General features: G+C 35.4%; 1 pseudogene; it reads right to left on the minus strand.

The window, feature by feature from the left end:
• Nucleotides 1-695: 695 nt before the first annotated feature.
• LOC109073392 overlaps nucleotides 696-18,308 on the minus strand; it is a 50,311-nt pseudogene continuing 32,698 nt past the window's right edge.

The raw sequence follows: 18,308 nt of genomic DNA on the forward strand, positions 1-18,308 counted from the left end.
ATGGCATTAAAATCTATAGCAGCAGTAATAAATTATTGTCTGTCCAGCATATTATTGTGGTTATTGTTACTCAATGTATGTGCAACTGCATAAATATTCAATATCGGTGTCATGTGATGACTAATTTTATCTGGGCTATCTCAACACAGTATTCAGGTAAAAAACTGCCTCTTGGCACTTCTTTATGCTGTTACAGCTGTAAGTGCAAGATGTTTAATGTGTATTTGAAATAATTTCACCTAAAATCACTGAAGAATTTAAGGGGGGGGGGGGGATAGAACCTGTATGACAGACATAATGTGCAACTCATATAACTGAAATTCCCTTCTTTACACACTCTTAAAAATAAAAGTTCTTAACTGGCACTGAAGAGCTCTTAACATCCATTGAACTTTTCCATTGGACAATAGTGTAATAAGGTTCTTTAGATGTTTTTCACGCTTAGGAAAAATAGTTCTTTTAAAAAAATGTTCAATGAAAGCTTCTTTATTGGCATCTTTGCTTCCATTAAGAATCTTTAACATCCATGGAACATTATTGGACAAAATGTTCTTTGAATGTTAATAAAGCAATAAGCCCCAAGAAGCTGTGGTTTACAGTGAATTTATAACAGCTAAGGGACGTTGTTAGCCTACATCCCCCTTAGCTGTTATAAATTCACTGTAAACCACGGCTTCAAGGGGCTTATTGCTTTTATAAAACGGTTATTCCATATACGTAGTAAGGTTTCACAAAATAAAACGGAGCAAATAAAGTGTAATGATATTAATAAAAACAGTATTCTTCTGCCAGACAAATGTAGTTCCTCAGAAACCGTTGTGGTTCTAACAAAGTGGTTACCGAGCAACACAAATGTAAACAAAGGTGTATGTTTGTAGAGTAATTTACAACAGCTTCGAACTTGGCTCAACCAATCAGAATCAAGGACCGGAATTATCCGAAAGGTTCTTTGTGGAACTCAAAATGGTTCTTCTGTGGCATTGTTGCAAACCCGTCCTTTTGGAACCTTTATTTTTAAGAGTGAACAAGAAGTAGTGTCATGCCTATAGTATATTTAATTTAAGGTCTCGGTCATTAGCAGCAAGTTCTACCATTCATGTTAGTCCCTCATCACTCCAACCCAATGTGAAAGAACATCCAGCAACCTGACATCACTCCATCGTTCTTCCACATCCTCATAAAGCCATGTTCATTCTCTCTTTCAGAGCTTAGACTGTGGTTGGGTGCTGCTGGGATATTGTGGCTGCAGATAGAAAGCCCATTCGGCCCTGGGTTTGGTGACTCCATCGATAGGAGCCTGGATGCAGCTGGACAGGATGCTGAAGTCATCAACCACCTTCAGCGCATCATCCTTCACCAATCTGCACATCTCCAAAAGCTTCAAAACAAGCAGACCACAGTCACATGAGCATTAATGCAGCGATTACACAACTACATCATTATACAACCTGATGTTTTGAAGAAAATGTGAGTACAGCTTGCCCAATGAGAAACCGCCAACAGTCACTCTTCATAATACGTTTCACAATTTTTCATTCATGTCTATAACCCAAACGCTGAGAGACATGTTGCATGCCAGAACATTTATACATGGGGTTAAGGATTTAACCCTTAAGTGTGATCAGTAGCAAACACCACTAATGATACATGACACTATTGGAAACCGAGACGGATAATTCTGAACTCACCTGAAGAAAGATTTCTCAATTACAACTACACTGGAAAAAAAAAATAGGCAGAAACAAATTTCACTCAGAATTTTCCAGTAAATTTTACAATTACAAAGGCACATAACAAGGAATATTGAAGTAGAAAAGCTGAATTAGGATTTTCTTGTAAAACACACGCCAACAATCTTTTATTTACAACTTTGAAAAATAATTTCTACAAGGTATTAGACAACAGTTTATCACAGTAAATATATAACCATAACCATTCCTCTTCCATAATAGCACCCTCTGGTGGATTTTAACAAAGCAACTTTCAACTTTCATTTCTTAAAGTTCCATTTCCCAATTTGCTCCATCGGATGACCTGTGTGTGCGGAGACATTGATGTGTGAGAATACAGTCAGGCGGTCATGTCAGGGTCAAGACAACAGGAATGAGATGTTACTGCTTTAGCTGAAACCACTGAAGATCACCGTAACGTGATATAAGACAGAAATGACTCACCATAGCCAATGTTTTGAGCAGAACCACAGCATGCTGGATCAGATGACATACTGACTGTATCAAAAGTTTGGCATTACTGTATTTACTGTAACATGATTGAGTTATTCAAATACTTTTTTAAATCTTGTGGTCCCAATGAGGACCGTTGATATAATTGTTTAGCACTGTGTCATCTGAAACATGTTTTATTGTAAAAATTGGCTGTTTAAATTTTTAGCCCTATAATATACTAATTAGACCAAAAATAGTGATAACATAGGGATAAATTCCACAGATATACATTATTGTGTAAGATTAAAAAAAAAAAAGTTTATGAAAAGTCTTTCTACTCACCAAGGCTGCATTTATTTGACGTAAAATACAGTAAAAACATTACATTGTGAAATATTACTAAAAATTAAAATAACTGTTTTCTATTCAATTTTATTTTAAAATGTAATTTATTCCTGTGATGCATAAGCTACATTTTTAGTCTTCAGTGTCACGTGATCCTCCAGAAATCATTCTAATATATGGATTTGCTGCACAAGAAACATTATTATTATTAATGTTGAAAACAGTCATGTTGTTAAATATCTTTTTGTGGAAACTGATTTTTTTTTCAGAATTATTTGATGAATAGAAAGTTCAAAAGAACAGCATTTATTTGGAATAGGATCTTTTGTAATATTATGCATCTTTACTGTTACATATGATCAATTTAATTCATCCTAGCCGAATAAAATTATTCATTTCTTTCTTTGAAAATAATTAAATAATCTTAATGACCTCAAACCTTTGAACAGTATTATCACACAGGCCCGGACTATTTAATGAAAGATCAAAAACGGTGAAAAAAGAAACTGAAAGTTACAACTTGAACACCTAAAAAACTAAACTTTTCCTCAGAGATAAATAAGCATATATACATTTAGATGATGAACAATAAAAAGTTCATGCTCATGTTATTTTCTAACCTGACGGCTACAGAACGCGGGCGTACTTGCTTAGAAATAAGACTAAAACTATTCAAACTGATTAAATGATCATAAAATTGGATTCAAAAAGGGGAAAATCACAATCATACTATTCATATCCCATCATTGCTTCATTCGTGAGGTGTCACACTGATTCCACAGACATCCTGCGTGAGTCACAGAACCTGCTCTTTTCTCCCACATCGCCTGACAAAGAGTTAATTTATCGTCCTGACACTTTGGCTCCTGCTCAAGTCCTCCAGAGCTCAAGATGAAAGACAAATGATCACAGGCTGTCAGTTTTCTGCAAAGCTCTGCTTGTGTATTTTGACTTTTATAACCCTGTACTATGAAACCCCCTCATTGTTCTGTTTGAGAAACACTTGCTTATCTGTGGCACATTAACGGTTGAAATATGTTTGGACACGTCTTGCTCAATAGCCGTCTGTCCAATGAGGAGTCTGAAATACGTCTGACCTTTCTCATTCTCTCTTTCCAGATTGGCTGAAAAGAAAGTAGCTTTATGTAGAGGTTACATGCGCCATGAAGCAACGCAGAGATAAGAAGAGTGGGTAAACAGAGCGAGAAAGAGATGGCATGAAACAAGAAAAAGGGAGACAGAATGGAAAATTTGGCCAGAGTTTGGTTACTCACACACTGTGTAAAGTTAAGTCAAATATACAGTGCCATCTGATCAGTTTTTATCAGTAAGATAAACAAAAAAAAAATATATATATATATATATATATATATATATATATATATATATATATATATAAATATAATATATATATATATATATATATATATTTTTTTTTTATAAGAGGGCAGCTTTACGTAAGGAATACCTGCAAAGTACTGTATGAACTTAATATTTTGAAGATATTAATACATTTGAATTTGGTATCAGATAGACTATCATTCAAAAGTTTGGGGTCGATAAGGTTTTTAAATATTTTTCAAATCTCTTCTAATGCTACATTTATTTGATCAAAAATACAGTAAAGCTGCAAATAATGTGAAATACAATGGAAAAGAAGTGTTTTACATTTGAATATATTGTAAAATGTAATTTATTCCTGTGATGCAAAGCTGAATTTTCAGCATCATTACTCCAGTCTTCAGTGTCACATGATCCTTCAGAAATCATTCTTCTATACAAATTTTTATGTTCAAGAATCATGTATTAATGTCATCAATATTGAGAACAGTTGTGCTGCTTCATATTTTGTTAAATATAAAGTTAAAAAAAAAAGCATTTATTTGAAATAGAAATCTTTTGTAACATTATAAATGTCTTTACAGTCACTTTTAATTAATTAAATGCATCCTTGCTGAACAGAAGTATTAATTTCTTTAAAAAAAAATTTAAGGAAAAGCATCCGAGACAAAATCGATACTTAAAACACAATTGAGAACTCTAGAAGTGAAAGAGCAGATTTATGGTCTTTTCATTGTTTTTTTCCCTCCACATCCACTAAAAATCCCCTCTAAACAGTTATCCATTACTCATAAGTCATCACATAAAGCTCACAATTAAATCTAAAAAACACTCTCCAACACTGCCTCTCTGTTTTGGGGTGAATGTGTGTGTGTTCAGTGAAGCATGTGAGTCTGGCTCTAATGTTGACACATGTAATGATAGGAGTGTGTGTACAATAGGACTCATTCTAAAGAGCTGGAGCCACACACAGAGAAATCACACGTACATGTGAGGATCTCATCCACAGATACTGTCCTCAGCACTCAGACCCCACACACACACTCAGTCTTACTCACTCAATAACATGCTCATGAACATTTCTTCTGCCTCACTCACTGCCACACACACAGTCACTAATAGTGTCAAGTCAAGTCAAGCACTATTGCTACTGCTCATACTTAGGTTAGTGACCTGAACAAACCCTTAACCTGAGTATTAAACTTCAGCATCATTTGCTGGAAATAAATAAACTGCATCAAGTGATCAGGAATCACAGAGATAGGATGTGAACTGGATTTAAGTTGCAAAAAATTTATTCGAGATTCATTTTGGATGAACAGTTGAATCTGGTCTACAAGAAGAAAAATTCCTCTCACTATTGTGTTAGATAAAAGCTCTTCATGCACTCTGTTATGAAAACAAAGATGATTTTCATATTGAGTGGCATTTGCATACACAACGTTCAAAAGTTTGGGGTCGGTAAGCCTTTTGAAAGAGGTGTCTTCTACTCACAAAGACTGCATTTATTTGATCAAAAATGCAGTAATATTATGAAATATTATTACAATTTCAAATAACTGTTTTCTGTTGTCATACATTTTAAAATTTAATTTATTCATATGATACAAAGCCGAATTTTCTGCATCATTACTCCAGTCTTCAGTGTCACGTGATCCGTCAGAAATCATTCTAATATGATGATTTGCTGTTGAAGAAACATTTATTATTATTATCAATGTTGAAAATAGCTGTGCTACTTCATATTTTGTGAAAACTGATTTTTTTTCCCCCAGTATTCTTTGAGGATAGTATGTTCAGATGGTATTTTTCCAGTATCCTTTGAAAGTTCAGAATAACCACATTTATTTATAATATATATATATATATATATATATATATATATATATATATATATATATATATATATATATATATATATATATATATATATATATATATATATATAATAATAATTTTTTTTTTTTACTTGCTTAATTTAATGCATCCTCTCAGAATAAAAGTATTAATTTCTTTTAAAAAAGCAAAAATGTGACCCTGGACCACAAAACCAGTCTTAAGTGTCTATTTTTCGAAATTGAGATTTATACATCATCTGAAATCTGAATAAATAAGCTTTCCATTGATGTATGGTTTATTAGAAGCAGACAATATTTGGCCAGGATGCAACTATTTGAAACTCTGTAATCTGAGGGTGCAAAAAAATCAAAGTACTGAGAAAATCACCTTTAAAAGTTGTCCAAATGAAGTCCTTAGCAATGCATATTACTAATCAAAAATTCAGTTTTGACATATTTACGGTAGGAAATTTAGAAAATATCTTCATGGAACATGATCTTTACTTAATATCCCAATGATTTTTTGCATAAAAGAAAAATCGGTAATTTTGACCCATACTATGGTTTTTTGGCTATTGCTACAAATATACCCCAGAGACTTAAGACTGCTTTTGTGCTCCAGGGTCACAAATCTTATTGACCTTAAACTTGTGAACAGTATCGTAAAGAGAAAAATCTTGCATAAAAGTTTGTTTTTCGCTTGCTAAATTAAAGATAAAATCTTGAATCTTTTGACTCAAGTACAAACCCATGTACAGTCATGTCTTTTAGAGAAGTATAATAAAGAAGAAGGAACTCCATTTAAACGATACGTTCTTAAAAATACATGAAATGAACTGTGCTGAAACTCACAACAAGTGGGAAACCGTTGAAAGTGATTTAGGATGAGAAATCTGTTCACTCAGTATTGTTTCTACAACACAGAGATGTTCTGGTTTGTCTTCAACAGACGCCGACTCTCACATCAATAACAAAACGTAATGCCAATCAAGGCTCTGTGAGCCTGACGTTATTTGCATGGCTTATTCCGTGGCATGGAAAACTAGATGATAGTCAAAGATGCTCACTCTTATCTGTCTAAAACATGTTTTCATCTTGTCCGTGGATGGCTCTTTCTTCAGCAACTCCCACTCAACCGAAAATAAGACAAATATAGTGAGTCCCAACATAAACATAAAAGTCCCAAAGGAAAATGGGTTGCTCTTGTACAACTTTACAAGCCATAATGGAGTTCTTAATTATGAGCATAAAAGTAGACACAAATAAGTCGATAGTTAACAAAAAGTAAGAGCATGAAGCTAAAAAATTAATGTGGGTATCCCACTAACAAAGTTCTGAAAAACGCTATTACAGTAAAGTTACTAGAATATTTATTCAGAGTTATCTGCTTTAATAATGTTTTAGAAAGATTAGCACAAAAATGTTATCCATACATTGTTCACGGAGTGTTTCTTTCTGAAACTATTAGTTGGATGTTCATGTAATGTTTTTTTTTAAACATTACAACTTGTCAAAAATAACATTTCCAAAATGCTTGCATGCTTATTTAACATTTATAAAACTAAGAAAAAAACATTTTTAAAATGTTTAAAAAAACGGGACGTTTTGAACGTTAGAATGTTATTCGAGAAATGTTTTCATAACTTAATGAAATGTTAGCAACAAGTTCTTAGAACATATTTTTGTTGTTATCCGGTTCTTCGTAATGTTCTCTAAACTTTTGCAATTAAAGTTATCTGGTCTTTTGTTATTGTATTGTTTTTTTTGTGTTAAGTTAATATTTTCTTTAATAATGCTGTATTTATTTTAGTTTAATAATGTTTTTTTTGTTTTGTAGATATCTGTACATGCAATATGTCAAAATAAAAAACACAGAGCCTCTACTTTTAAACAAAACAAACAAACAAACAAAAAAATTATTCTAGCTTTTTTATCAACACTTGAATGTGGGTAAGTTTCATGAAATAAGCATTGCACGGTCCTACACCACTTTCTGGAACATCATTTTATTCAGTAACATTAGGCAGTTATGATTTATACGCAGTTTAATGCTTGATGATCATGTTATTTTACATATGCATCTGCATACATACGCGATCGCTTGTTTCTGCTTCTTCACTGTTCTAGACGTTGATCTAGACGTTCAATACTCTTTCAGAAGATGCGTAATAGTGCCTCCTAACGTACACCAGTGAAAACACAGAAAATTTCGTTAATGCGGGAAAAGAGTTAATGGGAGCATTGGCAAAACATTCTCAAAACACAGCTCAGATCATTTGACCTGAGAAAGGTTTATATTGAAACTTTAAACTAATTTAATTGTACACTTTCAGCACGATGTGAGACATTATGATGTTTTGACACATTTGAGATCACGTCCCAAATTGCTCTCCATTTATTCTCAGTGCTGTCTAGAAAGAAGAGTCAAGATATTAGAGATTGCATTTGTGATTCTTATGTGCGTCCTTAAGTGTACAGCAGCTAATTATAAACAAGCGATCGGGTTATTTTCGCCACGTTACGAAGCCTGTCACATGATAAATTATCTTCAATAAGCCATTGAAAACATATAACAATAGCTCATATGAGCCCGCTGAAAGGAACCGTAAGCACATGCCTTCAGTCACGTGCGGCGGCCACTGCAGTCGCTCTGGGAGAACAGAGGGGGTTGTTTGCACAGAGACAGCGGCTGTGTTGGGTTTGTTCGAGTGGTAAACATGCAGTAAAGCACCTGCTGACCGCATACTGACAGACCGGTGTCAACCCCGCTGTCCTCTCAGCTTCTGTGTGGGAGAACCCCAGTGAGGCCACCTGGCTGTTTAATCACAGCTAATTGTGAACAACTGGTCACTTTATGTGTGTGTTCGAGGTGGACAGTGGTAATATTCACATTCTGCCACTCTCTGTCAACGCTGGCTAATGTGCGAAGGGTTAATGAGGAGGTCTAATCTGAAACAGCCTCAGATGGGCAGCAGAAAGGCTTTGCACCTCCTTAACTGCCTAAAGACTGATTGACAGCATGCTGATACCCTCCTGATGTAGCTGCTGGTCACATTCAAAGCATCCTCTCTCCCAAGGTGTGAAAAATTGAAGCATGGTCACTTATTAGGATGCTAAAAGTATTCCTAGGTGTCGACCAACTAGTAACTCCATTACATTCAATTGCTTGCCTAACGCTTTAGCTAAAGATGTATGTACCCAGCCAACAGGGAATGTTTTCACTAACTTTCACTAATGTTAAAATATATTAATGTTAGGACAAAACGTTCTTAAAGTAATTTTTATGGAATGCTCTTATAAATGCATTAATATTTGATATAAATTCTCAGAAATGTTCTTAGAACAACAATCTCAAATCATCCTAATGATGTTATCTGTTACTTTTTAAGAACCTTTAAATAATGTTCTCATCACAACAAGAGACATTCTTAGAATATTTAAAATCAAAGACCAGATAACATTCCATTTTGGGTGAAAAGATAGTAGAAAATTTTAGGAACATTTTTGTAACCTTAAAGTAACATTCTAATCTGGACATTTTAATGTTCTTAGAACATTAAAAATAAACATTCAAATACTGTTAAAAGTAATGTTAGCAAATTGTTGTTAAAAAAAAATTGTTGTAACTTTTAAATAAAATTCTAATCATGCAAGAAAACTGGACATATCAGTGGTTTAGAAACATTTCAAAACAATGTTCCCATAACGTTTTTTACAACTTAATGTGCTACTTGGGTTATTCTCTGAATGAATCTCTTTGTAAAAGTGGAGATGATTTTTGAGTGTTTAAACTTTCATAGATATTTTTAAGCACTTAACCCTACCTCTAGCCTTTATTGCAAAAGTAAACCAGAAAACTGTATAAATGTATTTCAAATGAGTCGTGTTGCATTCAAAGTGTTCTGAATGTGTACAATGTCTTTAATTAGAACAGATTGATGATGCATCATTGTGAATTATTGTGGCTGTTCAAATCATACCACAACATGCCAATGTTTTCTCATTTGAAAGCGAGTTCCTAGTTCATTGATATAGCGACACCTTTGGCGTCATAACAGTGACACTAAAGGTGCTTGACCATGCTTTAGTTTTTGATGTCTTGGGATTGAGAACGGTTGTCAAATGAGTGAATACCTGGCTGTGGATCTGTCGGCAGGTGTTGGGGGTCAGGTAGTGTGCTCCAGGTACCACGCTCTCTCCTGATACACCAGACTAGTGCCATGAAGAAGGCAGAACAGTAAGAGAAACGGGAAAATATGCAACAGAAAAGACACATTAGTAACACAAATTAACATAAAGGCCTGATTTGCACATCTTGCATCTGATTTAATATTAACAGGTTCTAATAGTTGCACTGCAATGCACACTAAATGGTCACACATGATAAAATGCATTGTGTACAGTGCCTACATTGCAGCATGCTACATGGTGAACTCTGTAGAAACTAGGGCTTGGAGTCAATTAAAAAAATTCAGAGACCTTGGGAATCGAGCACTGATTCAGTCAAAGGGAATCAGCTGCTTCATAATTGCCCTTTTTCAGTTCAATAGAGCTAATTATTTATTAATTAATGCCTCTTGGTTGTTTGCTAATAGTGATGTGAAGTCCAATTTGTTTCTCCAAAACAGTGAAAAAAAAAAAAGTTAGTGTTGGACTTGCAATCCAAGGGTTGTGAGTTCGAGTCTCGGGCCGGCAGGAATTGTAGGTGGGGGGAGTGAATGTACAGCGCTCTCTCCACCTTCAATACCATGACTGAGGTGCCCTTGAGCAAGGCACCAAACCCCCAACTGCTCCCCGGGCGCCGCAGCATAAATGGCTGCCCACTGCTCCGGGTGTGTGTTCACAGTGTGTGTGTGTGTTCACTGCTGTGTGAGTGCACTTTGGATGGGATAAAAGCAGAGCATGAATTCCGAGTATGGGTCACCATACTTGGCTGTATGTCACGTCACGTGACGTCACTTTTTTTTCCCCCGGAAAATATGAGTTGTAGTCTAAACGAGTCATTCACTGTAGTTTTTTAAAAGTGATTTCTGTTAAATAAAATATCTCCTTTTGAATTGGACTTTGAGCTTTGTAACTTTGCAGATCTTTTTTATGCTCAAACAGCAACATTACAGACTAACTAAAGTTGAAAAAGTGAAAAAGCATAATTAAGTTAATGCCCTTTAAGTTAATGAGGTTTGTTGCCACTATTTCATTCTGTGATCCTGCTTGTCGAATATAGCATACGACTGACAAATACTGATTAGCCTATGAGGTTTGTTGGTTTTATTTTGTTATTTTGGTATAGGTGTCTAAAGTATATATATTTAAAAAATAAACTCAATGGTTTAGATAAAAGGGTAAAACTACCTTGTTCTGTTGGTTTTGATTGCACTGTGGACTACATGATGAGATAATAGACACTGATTATAATAAAGAAATACTAAGGATGTTTAAAATGAGGTAAGCCTTCATATCATGTAGTCATGCAGATCTTTTAAAATATAGCTTTTATAAGTAAATTAATGGAGAGCACTATCAAACGCTGTCTGAAAAGTCTGCCGGGTCTGTTCCACATGCAAAAACAGACACACAAACAGCACTTTCAATTCAGCAAATCTGACTGGATCCAGACGATTTCAGCGGTTTGCAGCTACAGTTTGAGGTTTGGGTTCAACTGGGTGTAAATGCGACACCCCTCCTCGTGTAGATTTGATTTCATGAGAATCAAGTTGTAAAAGTTTGCAATCCCCCACCAGCAATTATTGTATTATTTATGATCGTTGTCAAAGGAGATATTTGATACAGTAACCCAGAAATGCAGTCAGTTTTATTTAAATGCTGCTTATGCAAAATGATTGAAACAGGCCTTAAGGGGCCAGACACACCAAAAATAATAACTGTAAGATTTAATATATTAGCATCCACACCAAAGCACAATAATGTTTTTTGTTTATTATAAGTGTGCGCTGCAGTTTTGTGTTCTGCGGCTTTAAATGTTTGAGCTATTAAAGTTAGGTAGATTCTGATTGGCTGTTGAGGTCAATGTTATTGTTATCATTAAAGGTGTAGTGTGGATTTCCCTCTCTTCATAAAATTAGAAAGATTATTAAAATTTTATAGATATTGTTACTTCCTGGTTGTAACATTGAAATTTTCTGTAAAGCTGTAAAACGATATGCATTGTGAAAAATGTGATATAAATAAACTTGAATTGAATTGAGTTGTTATCATCTTTGGTGTGAACAGAACAGCCCTTTCGTTTTGGCTAACAGCACTTTCAACTAAATGCGCATATGGACCATATTGCATTAATTTTGACAAAAAAACTACCTGAAATGACAGGAAGAGGCCATTTGAATGACATGAAACTACCATCCAACAATCATCTGATTTATTGGCATAAAAAGATGTGGTCATAGGTTTAATTCCCAAGGAAAGCATGAACTGATAATATGTATAGAAGCATCTTTAATGCATAAAAGTGTCTGCCAAAATGCATAAATGTAAATGCAAAAATTTTCATCTTTAGAGGTGAATATATAAATATATCTATCTATTTATCTATCTATCTGAAGAGTTTGGTTCTAAAACGCAATAAATGCCATTTTTAAAAAAAAATTGAGTTTCCAATCACAGCACACTATTCCACGGACTGTAAACGGTAACAACCAATCACAGCGCATCATTCCACACACTCTAGACAGTAATGGCAGCGCTTTGAATACACTCTGCATCTTAGTTTTACTCCTCTACTTTGTACTTTGTAATCAACAAACATGGGCTGCTAGATCGCATGTGATTGTCATCCGCATCTCGTCAGTAAAGCCGGTTCTGTGATTAATAGTACCGGTAAATCTCCAACACGTGCTTTCAGATGGAGTGACATTTAATACACAAAGCTGTAGATCACTGACAAGCTGCACTATATCGCATTCATTAGATGAATCGCATTAGATTATGAAAGCGGTATTGCGTAGCTTGTCAGTGTTTTTATTAATGCAATTTATGTTTTTGTTAATACAGCACATAGCACTAGTCAACTAAATGAATGTAACATGGCAAAGATGAATGCACTTTTGGAAGTAGAATGTAAGGGAAATATCATTTTGGGATTTCTGTGGTCTAATGTGATATTAATGTTAATGTTCTTGTTCATGATGAAATATTCTTTTATTGCTGTAATTAATTTATAGCATTAACAAGATAACCCGTTGAATAAATTTCGGAAGCAATGACTGATGGATGTATTTTTAGTCCAGTGCTTGTATATAAGTATTGATTATGATAATATATAATTAGTACTGACCAAGTTCAGAGGCTGTCTGTCATATGTGGATCAACTTACTATGTTGTGTATTTTCATCAGTTTCAATATGAAAAATAACTTTCATATTGATTTAATGGATTTATTGCATTTTGAGAAAAAGTATCATGGATTTATTGCATTTTGGGATTTTTTTTTTTACAATTTTATAATAAATCTTTGAAAATCAAAACCTGGATTTTAATTTTTAATGTTATTATAACCTAAAGATGCTATGTGAAAGTTTGAAACAGAAAATTGTGGGTTTCATCTTGCCACTGTAAAAAAAAAAAAACATTTTTACTCAAATTAATCAAAATGGATTTATTGCGGTTTGGAACCAAACTCTTCATACATATATATGAATATATATATATATATATTCTCAGCACAAGAATATACTGCAAATCTGTTCTCAACAAGATATTGTTTACATTCAACTAAAGGCTGTAATTCACCACATGACTACACAGATTTGTAGTCTGGATGAGTTGACTCTTTTAGCCAAAAGTCAGAGCCTGTCTGAAGATTTTGACTGAATTAACAGAAAATGCCTCTGCGTTTATTTGTTGTGTTCGGAAAGACTTGAAAGTTTAGTAGTGTGTGATCCTCAGTCGTGTATGTGTATGATGCCAAGTGTATGATGCCTAGCGTTTTAAAAGATTTTTAAAAGCGACGTAGTGTTTTCCAGCCTTAAGTGTGTCAAACTAAACCTATACACATTTCAAAGATTCAGCGACATGAACTTGACAAACTTTGGCAGATCAAACATACATTATTGCCCCCGGGAAACTCATAAACTTCACTTGTTTCCCAGTGGACTGATTAAAAACGTGCACCCCGACTCCTGTTTAAAAGCAATCAATTACAATTTCTTCCTACCATCTTCGTGTGCAGATCGTCTATGAATGGTGTGTCGCCGTCAAAGGCGGAGAGCATTCAGAATCAGCACAATGCATGGCCAAAAAAGGTAAGTGGAAAATACTTGCTGACCCTTGTGTGTTAAGTTATTTTCCATAACTGAAGGACCCTACACAAGCTGTAGGCCCCTTCGCATGCATCAACTTGAGTGAGTACAGGATGTTATACAGAAGATGAAGGGGATGGAAAAACAGTAGCGGTACGAGCTAATATCTCTTCTCCTCAGAGGTGAGGTAGCAACCAAACCACCTAGATACATCAAAGAGCTGGACAGGAAAAAACAGAGTATGCAAAGCAATCAGTTGTAAAGCATGGACACTAAGAGGAATAATATAACCTTTGACCCGTAGCAAAGCATGCACCGTATCCTCTTGTTTTTTAATTAAAGGGATAGTTCACCCAAAAATGAAAATTTGATGTTTATCTGCTTACCCCCAGAGCATCCAAGATGTAGGTGACTTTGTTTCTTCAGTAGAACACAAACGAAGACTTTTAACTCAAACAGTTGCAGTCTGTCAGTCATATAATGGAAGTGGATGGGAATCACAGCTTTGAGAGTCATAAAACATACACAAACAAAACCAAATTAAACACTGTGGCTTGTGACGATACATTGATGTGTAAAGACATGAAACGACCGGTCTGTGCAAGAAACTGAACAGTATTTATATCGTTTTTTTTACCTCTGATTTTCACCTCAATGGCCAAACTGTCCTGAGCGCATTCTCAACAGCTGGCGTGTGATGCATCTTCTTCTTCTTGCTTTACGGCGGCTCACAGACTTATAAGTGCATTATCGCCACCTATCTCTCAAATGGACCATTGACACTCTATCTACAATCATAATTAGGAGTGTCAATGGTGATTCCCATCCACTTCCATTATATGAGTGATAGACTGCCTACATCTTGGATGCTCTGTGGGTAAGCAGATAAACATCAAATTTTCACTTTTGGGTGAACTATCCCTTTAACACTGGATCAAAGCAATATAAACATATAGAGGCACATGATCTCTCAGGCTCTCATTCTTTGTGTACTGCTCTCTTCCTCATATGCAAAGCAGAGAATTGATGGCTTATCACAGAGCCATTAAGTTTCTTATCAGGCCATACCAAACGAGTGTTCGCCTGAAATGGAAGTCACCTTGTTGGTGTGTCAGCTTTGGGAACTGAAACCATGCGCATTACGCACAAGCATCAGAACAACTGAATAGTAATTATTAAAAGCTTAAAGACCCCAATAAATCTCTTGACAAGAGTAGTTTCCTTTCCTGTTTTGAAACAGGAAGTTTGGAACAATAAACAGCCAGTACACTTTAGTTACGTAAACACCATGATTTGCTACTTACCAGTCAGAAACAGTTGATAACAGAGGGATATTTTCTTCCTAGAATGAAATACTTTGCTTAAAGGTCAACTTAGTATGCATGTGTGTATATATAATACATTATTTATTTAACACACACACATACGTATGTGTGATTTTTTACTTCTGTAAACTGACTTTTGCACTCTATAAATTGAAAACAGTTAGTGTATACGGCACAATACTTATTAAGCAGTGAGTTAGTATTCCATTCCAAACAACCTTTCAAAAGTACTTCTAAAATCTGCACTTTTTACACTGATTCAACGCCAGGACAGATGCTATCGAGAAACATTCTGTTTGAAATGTCAAACTGATGTAACGCAGGTCCTATGACTGTGCGAATCGCAAGCGAGCTCCTCCGTGCCAATAACAACAACAGAATTTTGAAGAAACAGGTGGAAGTGAGGTTTTCCTGTTCCTCACTGGCGCGCCTTGTCTCTCGATCACAGGACTTGTGTGACAGCACACCTCATGACCTGCCAGGAACCAGGTCATTATTCTGTGATTTATTTATGCTAGGTGCTCTCCAGAGGACCTGACAGCTGCTGTCAGTGTGTCTGAGATCAGTCCAGTTCTGCTCCGGTGCTCAGCGGCTAATCTGATACTCATATGACTGCAGCACACATCCTGATACTGCTGCGTCACATCACTGCCAATGACAGTTGATGTGTAAATCCACCCATAAGCCACAAGGAATGACTGCTGAAATCAGTTTATCATAAAACTGAGCCACGAAGAGCTGAAACAAACAGTTCAGCTAAAAGTAACATTTCTGTCACCATCTACTCATCCTCATGTCATTGCAAACACAATTGTATGAGTTTCTTATTTTTCTGTAGCTCATACAGAGATATAGGCTGAATGTTTACTCTGCTTTTTTTTATACAAAGTACTAAGATATTCAGGCTCCTAAAAGTAGTTCAAACAATATATTTTTAATTTCCTTTCGGCTAGTCAGTGTATAAATGTGTGACGTATTTGAACACATTTCACTTCCATAATTTGAAATATTTTCTGCATATTAAGTAATAAAAAGTCCAAGGACCTTTCACCCGTTCGTTGTGCAACTGATCAAACTTTTGCAAGCAAAACCACTAACTTTTTTTTTTTTTTTTTTTTTTGTGGGGTTTCTTTAGAATTTTCTTCACTTGCATCAAAAAGTTAGCTTTTTTTAATTCTGAATGGTTGCACTGCATTTTTTTTTAGGCTTTCTATGGTGTTCTAGGTGGTTGTAAATGCATTGCTTTGTGGTTAACAGATTAAGGTGTTTTAGGTGTTTGCTAGAGTATTTTTAATGGTTGTAAGGGGATTGTTACTTGGTTTTTGAGTGTTGTAGTTGATTGATAGGGCATTGCTTTGTGGTTGCTAAGGTGGTAGTTGCTAGAATATTCTGAATGGATGCAAGGTAAAAAGCTATTTTTTTTTTTTTTTTTGAAGTAGACAATTTAAACTTTCTATAGATACATTTCTCATGTCTATGAGGGAAGTAGCCTATACATTGAGTTTCAGTTCATTTTTTTATGACTCATTCCTGTTCACAAAGACGTCAGAAAGCGCACACTGTTTGTTTTCTTTATTTTACAAAAGCACAATGTTTCGTTGTTATTGAGTGTACAAAAATAAAAGTAGACCCTTTACAGTTTTGAATGATGCATTACTCTCATCTGCATGATCAAAAATGACGGCATATTTTAAACGGTTCCCATATTTTAATCTGCTATCAGGAAAAACATGCTAGTGATCGTGCTGGCGCCTCCATGTCTTGGATGTTTTAATTTTAAATGGTAAGCCATTGTGGTGGGGGAGGCGTGGTTCAGCGATGGGAACGATGTGGTAAGTGGGGGCAAGTGAAAAAATTAAACACCTGGATCTCGTTGCAGTGATTGGCATGGGGAACCATGAGGACCGGCTTGGACTCGTGGGAGTGAGAAGCTGTTTAATAGGAAGACTTAGTGCGAAGTAGAGAAAAACTGTGAAAATGGCATGTGGCGCGATTGTTTATTTTGTTTTGTGTTAAAATAAAGTATCCCACGAGACTCAGCACGCCGACCCCGGTCTCCTTCCTCTTTACTTGAACGAATGTTACACTCATAGGAAAACATCGCTTTGGACTTAACGGGCTGAAACCACGCCTCCCCCCACCTGCCCGTGCTGGTGCCTGCATGTTTAGGATGTTTTTTTTTTTTATTGTATGATATATTTGATATATTTTCGTGCTGGTTTTTTCTGTGACTAACCAACTAATACATTTTTGGTTTACTAACACCATGTCTATGTCGGCTATAGAACTCATTATACTAAGAATTTTAATTGGTGATGCGGTCTATACTGGATGCGGCGCGACGTGACACGTCAAATCTCCGACAGTTATCAATTTTATGTTTTTGTTTGTGTCTTACTGAATGTAAGTTTAATTGGTTTGATAATATGAGTTTGTCTTTTCAAGTGTATGCAGACTTTAACTGTTGCAGCACGACATGACAACTGTCAAAACTGGCACATCAACTAACATTTAGTCAACTATTAGGAGGGCAGTTGCTAGAGTATTTTAAATGGTTGCAAAGTAAAGGCATCATGCACGTGCCCAATCATATTTTTGAGCCAAGTGGATTTTGAATGCAGCTTCCAAAAGACAAAAAATTGCAGAATAATATATTTTATATTTGATACGATCAAACTGGCGTGATTAGAATATTTAGTGCGGCACAACAGCAGCTGCTAAATTCAAATCAGCTTTCGCTGGCTACAGCGGTGCACATTAAAACCAATCACTTACGATTCGGTTGAGCTTGTGGGGTGTTTACATTAATATGAGTCTCTTATGATTCGGTTGTGATTTGTTCAATGCGCGTGTTTGCTGAATGAATTCTGCTCTCTTGCGAATTCTCTCATCAGTAACAGCAAAGTGCAGATGTGCGTACAATGTAAGTAAGATATTAATTTCACAGTGTAAACAACTTAAGTGATTATAAAGGGAGTTTTTGAGAGTGCTTGAACTCTTGCTAGACTGAAGTCAGTGAATATGTTCTTTGATCATGTA

Source organism: Cyprinus carpio, chromosome B13, assembly GCF_018340385.1.
Source record: "Cyprinus carpio isolate SPL01 chromosome B13, ASM1834038v1, whole genome shotgun sequence".
In the NCBI taxonomy this organism is placed as follows: Eukaryota; Metazoa; Chordata; class Actinopteri; order Cypriniformes; family Cyprinidae; genus Cyprinus; species Cyprinus carpio.